Below are 9,571 nucleotides of genomic sequence, written 5' to 3' on the forward strand. Positions count from 1 at the left end.
AGATCAAGAAAAACTCCCTCAAAATAAATGTAGTTTATTGACATTAGTTTAGTCCATTTGCACAAATGGCCCCAAATATCCTCCAAATTGTATAAAAAATTATCCAAAATTCCTCATTTTCTTTATTTGCATCTACACAAATGTGCATTTAGGAGTAATTTTGCCAAAAATCCTAAGGAACAAGCTAAAATATAAGTAAAATTGCACTAAAAATGAGTATGAAAAAGCTAAAATTTTAATGCAATTAAACCTCCAAACTTAAGCTTTTGTTTGTCCTCATGCAAAACAAGATTGAGCAAGAATCATCATATACTCTTAATGCTTCATGGATTGATCGATGAATATAACTAAAATAAAATCACAAACAAATGCTAATATAAAAGAATCTACTTGAGTTAAGATTATTTGTAACTATGGTTCCACAAGCAACAAATACTTCTCACATATCTTTGCACGAAATCTGATAATGTTGTGCAAAACATGAAACTTCATTAACAAAGATCAATAAAGTGTGCTCAAATTTCATAAGTTTGCTTATCACATCACTTTCCACTAATGTCGATAAACACATGACCAAAGATCATCTAGTACTTTCATAAGCTTATAATGTAAGGCTCGGTTTAAGGTATACGAAAAGTCATTTACGCTCAAATACCCTAACAATGCATTACTTTGCTAAGATCATCCATAATTGAGCTTTAAGTTAAGAAAGGTAAGTTTGACTAAAGAATCACCCCCCCAAACTTTGATTATGCCCATTTTTCTTTCTTTTCTTTTTTTTTTTCACCACTTTATATTTTTGTTTTTCCTTTTCCTTTTCCTTTATTTTTTGTAATTTTTTTCTTTTTTTTTTCAAGCTCCACCCTTCTACCCTAATTAGGCATAGCTCACAAATGGTGCATGAATGTTCCAATACATAGAGGGTAAAGAAAATATCAAAACAAAGGCTTAGGCTTGTAATGTGGTTTCAAAACAAAGAAAAGGCATCATAAGGCTCAAATGGGGTGACTATGGAAGAATTGTATCAAGGCTAGCATGAAAAGGCTCAAACAATCCAAAGATGGCCTATATCGTTTTCTTAATCATGTGTCCTCTAGGATTTCGTCTTGAGAGACAATCAAATCAAATTTTAGAACATGAAACACAACTTCAAAGACCAATGAAAAAAACTATCTCATGCTTACATTATCAATCACTAAATAAAAAAATACAATTCAATGTTCAAAGTATCAACTCACAAATAAAAACCATTTTCAAGAATTCACCTAACCTATCCATCATCTCATATTTTCACACAATATCCAATCTTTTCCTAAAGTTATAGTCATTCTTAATCTCTATGTATCATTGGCTTCATGAAGAACTAATAAAGAAAAGGCATACTAATGATTCAAGCTACCACATGTTGAGCTCAATTTCAAGGCAAAACTCAAGGAAAATTTAAAAATTTTTTCATAACCCCAAACTTAATTAACTCATTGTCTTCAATATGCAAGTAAAGAGAAATAAAATAAAAAAGAGAAAAACAAGGAGACTCCCCTATCATCATAGAGGCATGATGGCCAAATCTCCATCAATGTTTTGGTCGAAACTAATGCATCCTTTTTTAAGTTGTTATTCAACCTACAAGACATAGAAAACAACTACACAAAGAAACTACATCACTATGTAAAAAGAAAAAGATAAGCAAAACATGAAAATATCTAAACAAGCAAATGAACAAAACATGAAATGTGAAGCTTGGGTTGCATCTCAATAAGCATTTTATTTTAAAGTCAAAAGCTAGATTATAAAAATAAGCTCACAACTATATGTTCATAGTAATCTCTCTACACTTAATTCTTAAATCCAACCATTTAATGACCTCTCTATTAACTACCTCATCTAAAATAAGGTCTAATGGTGGATTATGTGGGCAAGTATGAGTGATAGTGAATTTCTCAACAAAACCTTCAACCTCACACTTAGAATGACTAAGGTAAGTGGGTTTCGATTTTGGAATCCAATCAATTGGTCTTTCCTCAACATTAACTATATCATATCCTTCTTACATTATATCCACACTATTTCTCCTAGAAGGATTATGATAAGCATGGTTAATTGAAATTTTTCAAAGATCAATGAATTAATCAAAAAAGATATCCTATCAATATCAATTTAACCATCATCCTTCATCATAAAAGAATTATGATCAGTATGATCAAATTGAAATGTCTCAAAGCTTGGTGAATCTAGAACTGAAGGTCTAATCACTCTAGGGAGAGTATTAGATTCAACTAAGGGCTTAGCATTGGAAGGTGGTACAAATCAACAAGTAAAAACTATTATCTCATCATCATCCTCACTCAAATCCATGTCATTTACATCATCGACTAAAGGAGCTCTTTAAAATACAAGATAGGGTGCTCTAGGTTAAAAATGTCATCAACCAATCCGTTAGCTACCTCTATCTTTATGCATTTATTAGAATCATTAGGGAATGGCAAAACTTTGAAAACATTAAATTGAAACCCTGATCCTGAACTCACATAGTCAATTCCCTTTTTTGCACATCAATCAAAGTCTTAACAATCATTAAAAAAGATCTTTGTAGAATAATGAGGATCTCATTATCTACTTCTATAGTTAGAACCTCAAAATCAGCAAATAAAATGAAAATTTCTACTTTTACCAAGACATCTTCCATAATTTCTTGACGGTATTTTAGTGACCTGTTAGCTAAATGTAAAGTAACTGAGGTGGGCTTGGCCTCTTCTAGGCCTAATTTCTTAAAAACGATCCAAGGCATCAAATTGATACTAGCGTCTAAATCATAGAAAGCTCTATTGAAGGACATACTACTTATAGTGCATGAGGTAGCAAAACTACTTGGATTCTTCAACTTTATAGGTAGTCCTCTCTGAATCGAAGATGTGTACTCACTAGTAAGTGCAATTGTCTTATAATCTTCAAGTCTCATATTCTAAGAGATAATGTCTTTCATGAATTTCGTACAAGTAGGCATTTACTCTAATGCATCTACAAAATGGATGTTGATGAGCAGCTTCTTAAACACTTCTAAAAATTTGAAGAATTGCTTCTTCTCCCTCTACTTTTCAAACCTTTGAGAAAAAGAAATATAAGGTCTAAGTGGCTCGACTATAGGAGGAGTAGGCTTAAATGAACTTGGTATAGCACTATGTATAAGTGTCTAGGATAATTGGGTAAGTTTGATATTTTCATCCACCTTTTTACCCTTATCTCCCTTTTTAAACTAGATTTCGTTCTGGTTTATCCTCATCAAACTCTTTCACTGTTGTATCCTAAAAACCTATATGGACCATATCAATAGTTAACTATCTTACACCCCTAAGGATAATGGATTTGCACTACTTTTTCCCCTCATTCCTAAGGTTAACTTTTATGTTACTAAGTAGATTACCCTATCATGTCTCTAAGTCCCTAATGGATGTAGTCTGAATCTAAAACATAGCATTCTAGGTTTGAATGAAAGAAGCTTGGGTTTTAATCATGAAACTTACAAGATCTTTTATTGAGGGTTTTTTCTTAGAGGGTAACCTAAATGGATATTAAGGAGTGAATTACTGTAAGTGCTGCTAATTTGATGGCTGTTAGAAACTAAAGGGAAATGTGGTCTAGTGTATTAAGGCTATTATGGTGCCTGACTAAACTAGACTGAAATAGCTATTATGGTGCCTAACTAAACTAGATTGAAACAAGGTTATTCCTCCAACCTGGGCTTTATGTGAAAGCACAAGGGTTATTGGGTTGCTTAGGGTTCTATCTTAAATAATGGACACTCTTTGGGTGGTGAGTAGAATATGACTTTCCTAAGTGACCTACCTCTCATATCTCATGCATAGCTAAACCTAGAGTGACTAGAACTAGACTCACATAACTATGGGTATGAATAAACCTAGAGTGACTAGAACTAGGCTCAAAAGATGTGACCTTACAATGTAAAGATTCTATAGATTTGGCTAGGGAATCTACTTTAGTATTAAACACTGTCAGTTCATTAAGCTCATACACCCTCAAAGTCTTTTTAAGATGCTGTCTCTCATTAGACCACTGACAATTATTAGTCGTCATATCATTAATAAGCTCATAAGCTATGTCAGAAGTCTTACTCATCAAAACACCTCTCAATGCAGCATCTAAGATAGTCCTAATGTTAGACACCAACCAATTATAAAAAATCTAGATCTCCAACCATTTTGGTAGTCTATGATATGGACATTGCCTTAGGAGTTCTTTGTATCTCTCCCATGCCTCATACAAGATTTTTGAGTCATGCTTAAAAAACGTAGTGATCTCATTCCTAAGCTTGGCCATATTGGCCGGAGGAAAAAACTTAGCCATGAACTTCTGTACTAAATCATCCCAAATGGTGATGGAATCTAGTGGCATCGAGGGTAACCAACTCTTGGCTCTACCTCTAAGGGAAAATGAAAATAACCTAAACTTAATGGCATCATTAAAAACACCATTATGTTTAAATGTATCACATATCTCTAAGAAATATCAAAAATAAGCATTAGGATCCTCACTCGAATGACCATTAAATTGCACTGACTATTATATCATCTGGATTATTGTAGGTTTAATCTCAAAATTATTGGCTTGTAAGCTGGCCTCCTAATACTAGGTTAAAAACCATGAAAACTAGGCATAACATAATTTGTAAGGGCTTTAATGTCCTACTCAGCCATGCTATTAGTTGGATTGATTTGTCTTTCCATCTTAATCTTTCTACAGGTAGCCTTAAGTTCAAAATCTAAAAGGATCAACTTACAATTCCTAATATTGCGCATACAAGAACACTAGAGCAAAAGAACAACCTATAAATGGAAACCTAAGTATATATAGCTAAAGAAGAAAATGAACAACAAGGGAACCTAGAATATGATACCTAAAACCAAAGCAAACCTAAGATCTAGCCTATGGTATAATACTAGAGGGAACCAATCTATAGAATAGTGTGGTGAAGATTGATATTACCTAGGATTTTTAAATCCTAATAATCGATAATGGTGTCAAAAACATGATTAGACAAATCTGCAAGTGCATATGCCGTACAAGTAATAATAGTAACCTTTCGGTTAGAATATTGATCCCACAAAGATTAGGTAAAGAAACTCCTAAACTAAGTATCTATTATTATCCTACCCTTCTATAGTTGGCTTTATCACAAATGGAACTTACAAACTAACTACAAAAATAAAAGACAATAAAGCATAAAAAATATAAAGCTATAAAATGAGAAATGTTGTAGGTATAAGAAAAAAAAGTAAATGTATACTATAAAATGTAAAATGTTGTAGGTAAATCAATGTAAAAACAAATTTGAAATAAAATTGAAGTGATAAAAATGCAAGATACAAATAACATTGCAAAACCAAAAATTCTCAACTAACCTAGACTAAATTGTAATTTGCAACACAATATGGAATCTAAATAGCAACAAGATAATGAACTAAAGCTCAAAGATACAAAATCTCACAAGGAACTTGATTAAAAACACGTTTGAAATTCAAATGAAAATAAAAAACTGTAAAAACTTAAGTAAGAAGCTAAAACAAAAATGACCTTGTAAACTTGGAACTATGAATTTAAGTTACTATTTTTAAATAAAAAATGAACTATATGACCAAATGGAAACAGGTTGGAAGTTCAAATATCAATCTAAGAACATCATGAGAAATGAATTTGAAAGGATGAAGAAAAATTGCACAAACTAATAAAAGAACAACAAAATTGAAAGTAGTGACTAACTAGTAACCTTAAATTGCATTAGTTATTCTAGATCTAAGCACTACTAAAAAAAATGATCATGACTTGGAATTAGAAGGATCATTTAAGCAACTGAAAAGAAAACTGAATTAACAAGAAAAGAGTGAAATAAAATGTAACTAGCTGAAAAAAACCATAACAAAATTTCAAAATCCAACATAAACTCATTGAGTTGATGAGAGGAAAAAATTAATTCTAGATGTTTATAATTAAAATGAACTTGAATTGAGCTAATATATCATATCTCAACAAGTTTTACTACAAAATTCAATAAAAAATTCACAACAAAATAAAGGAAGAATAACTCAACAAACTAGCAAATCAAGATCTACTCAAAATAGCATAAAACAAAGCATTAAATGAACAAATCATCAAAGCAGCTATCAAAATCATGAAATAAATTGCAACAAAATGAAAATAAGCAATATAAAAAGTAAATCTAAGAGATCAAAAGTTGAAGGAATCAAACAATTTGCCAAGAGGAGAGAAGACACACTCAAGCTTGCAGATTATGTCTAGAACTGCACTGCCACCTAATTCTAGCTACATATTGCAAGAATTAACTGTATTGATTGAGAATAAATTTTAAGCTGAAATTCTAATATATTGAAGCCTAATGAGCTATCAAACTATGAAAAAACATTAGAGGAAAAACAAGTATAAAATGATTAAGTTCTGATTAAAACAATGCAGCTAGGTCAAGTGTAAAAATATAGAAACAGATTTGAAATTAGTGAAAATACTTGAAGATTTAAGCTAGAAATCAATAAAATTTATGAATTTCATTGCAAAACTTATAAAGAAAATTAAAAAATACTTTAGCAAATGTAAAATTGAAATAAGAATTGATGAAAATAATTGGAAATAAAACATTTTGGATGTTAAGAAAATGTAAACTGTAGTAAATGAAAATGCAAAAAACTAAAAAAAAAAGAAAACCTGAAAACTAAGCTAAAAGTTCTCCTTTTGGCCAACCCTTTCCCATTTTTTATAGGCAAATGAGCGAAACCTCCAATCCTAAAAAATTTCCAAAAAATATCTACAAACTATTAAGTTCTTGGAGCCTTCTTCATCCTTTGGTTGTAAATAGGTTTGCAAGCTTCATTTCACACGTATGTGTTAATCCAAAAAGTCAACTTAATGGCCAATCATAGCTCTCTAAAATACTAGCTCAACTCCTTTTTTGGTTCTCCTTTGAATCCCAGCTTGTGGCACCAAATGCTTGCTCATTTGAAGTTACATTCCATACATGCAACAAGTAGCTTTTTTTCCTTTTCTTGTTGCCATTTCTTGCATGAATTGTGCTGTTCATTTTTACTACAAAATGCAAGTCATTACATGAACAAATTTAGCATACAATTCAATAGAAAAACTATGAAAAAATGCTAAAAAAATCATGGAAGAAAGATTAAGAAAAACTCCCTCAAAATCAATGTAGCTTATTGACACTATTTTAGGTCATTTGCAAAAATTACCTAAAAAATCCTCCAAATTGTATAAAAAATTATTCAACTTTTCTCATTTCTTTATTTGCACCTACATATGACATAAATGTGCATTTAAGAGTAACCTAGCCAAAAATCCCAAGGAACAAGTCAAAATATAAGTAAAATTACACTAAAAATTAGCATGAAAAAGCTAAAATTTTAATGCAATCACTTATCAAAAATATATTTTGGTCTTTGAAAACAGAGCTGGGTTCGAGAGTATAGTTATATGTGGAGAAATATTAACACCATCATAGTGCTCATTTTGAAAAATGGTACCAATTAATCATTCATTATCTTTGGCATTGGATAAAAAAACGTTTTAATTTGAAACTCAGTGATAATTCGCTTCACTTTTTGAAAAAGAAAATTAATTTTATTAAAATTCTTTATTTTGAAATATTGTGAAAATCTTTAGACTAAAGAATTAATTTAAAATTCTTTAACATGTAAGGAAAATTTAAACTTAACTGTTTCATCCTAAGATTCATCACGACATTCCTTAAAATAAAAATAACATTTTTTGCAGATGATAGTTGTTGGTGACTTTTCAATATCTAGGCATAGTTCCAAGAATTATTTCCCTCGAAATGTTATTTTAGTTTTGTTTCACAAATTTTTATTTTTAAAATAACATTTTTCATGAAAAACATTTTGATGCAAAAAAATCAATGATGCTACAGATAATAAATAAATTGTAATAATTAAAAGACATAAACATGTGAAATGAATGCAAACAACAATCTAATGATAAATATATGTAAATGGATGTTATGCATTATGATGAGAAGTGATTTTTGAAATCAAGTCCTTAAATATAAAAAGACTACCTAGATTTCTCAACCTCTAAGCAGAATTTAGGTGCAACTATTTATACTTAAGATCTCATTTTTATTTATGTTTTTTTGTTTATTCATACTGTTATCTTTGGGTTAAGGAATTGTACAAAAAACTTAATAAAATTTCTTAAATATCCCATATTTTAGGTGACATTCAAAAGCAAATTACTTTATATAAGGTTTTCATACAAACCCTTCGAATTTTAAGATGGCCCTAGCTATTAGCACAGGTCAATTTTTTTTTTTTTTTTGGGTTTGAGTAGTTTCAAAATCTGAATAATTTTGGGTTATGGGTTAGATTTAAGGTTTGGATCAGATTTAGGATTGTAGGCTATGTTTAGGGCTTAGGTTTTGGTTTATGGTTTGTGGTTGGTTTAAGGTTTAGGTTATAGCTTAGGGTTAAATTTAAGATTAGGGTTGAGGTTAGGGTTTAGAGTTAGGTTTAGGGTTTAAGTTTTTAGTTAGGGTTTTAAGGTTTGGCTTGAGATTTAGGATAAGGTTTAGGGTTTATGATTTATTTTAGGGTTTGAGTATGGTTTTGGGCTTAACTAGGGTTTGGGGGTTTGGTTTAGGGTTTAGTATTCAGCTTGAGGGTTTAAGGGTTAGCTTCGGGGTTTAAGGTTGACTTCAAGGTTTAGCTATTAACTTTGGGGTTTAAGGGTTGATTTTAGGTTTAAAGTTTGACTTTGGGGTTTAAGGTTTGAATTTGGTTGAGTATTAGGTTTTGAAGTTTAAGGTTAGGTTTTGAGGTTTGTAGTTTTGCTTTAGGGTTGAGAGGTTGATTTTGGGTTTTAGTGTTTGACTTTAGGGTTTAGGATTGGGCTTTGAGTTTAAGGTTAAGATTAGGGTTTAGGATTAGTGCCAGGTTTTAGGTTTAGGTTAGGGTTTGGTTTTAGGGTTTAATTTTGGAGTTTAGGGTTTACTATGATTTTTGTGAACCTCCCAAAAAATTCCCAACATTTGGGCAGACTTTCAAAGTAAGCAAAAATACCACGGTTTTGAAATTTATTTAGGGCATGATATTATACAAATGCTACATCAATAATGCACATAACACTTAATTAAAATGCAAATGATACATGAAACTAGACTACCATGCCATCATATAACCAAAGCAATTTCACAAATACTTGAAAAACATGGTAAAAGATCATATTTCTATTTCATCAATCACTTAGGAATCATATTAAAGAAAACCATTTTTATTAGGAAGAACATTTATCAAACATAAGCAAACTACTGAAATAACTAATTAAAGAAAACCATTTCCTAAAATCATAAAACATAGAACAAAAAAATCACAAACAAGGAAACACATAATCATAAGATTGCATCACCAAAAACTCATTAAAACACACAATAGTTGCCAATATACCATCAAAAGAATGAAAAGAACTACATGGATGAAGATGAAAAATGCAAGAAAAGTAAGAAAGAAACCTAAAAAGCTTT

General features: G+C 30.6%; 1 non-coding gene across 1 annotated transcript; it reads left to right on the forward strand.

Moving 5' to 3' along the window:
* The first annotated feature begins 4,222 nt into the window (after positions 1–4,222).
* Positions 4,223–4,329, forward strand: LOC149513431 (small nucleolar RNA R71). Its single transcript, XR_016330541.1, has one exon. It is a non-coding gene; the product is annotated as a small nucleolar RNA R71 (small nucleolar RNA).
* Positions 4,330–9,571: the final 5,242 nt, after the last annotated feature.

This window comes from Durio zibethinus, chromosome 19 (assembly GCF_047325235.1).
Source record: "Durio zibethinus cultivar Kanyao isolate XHJ-2024 chromosome 19, ASM4732523v1, whole genome shotgun sequence".
Classification (NCBI taxonomy): Eukaryota; Viridiplantae; Streptophyta; class Magnoliopsida; order Malvales; family Malvaceae; genus Durio; species Durio zibethinus.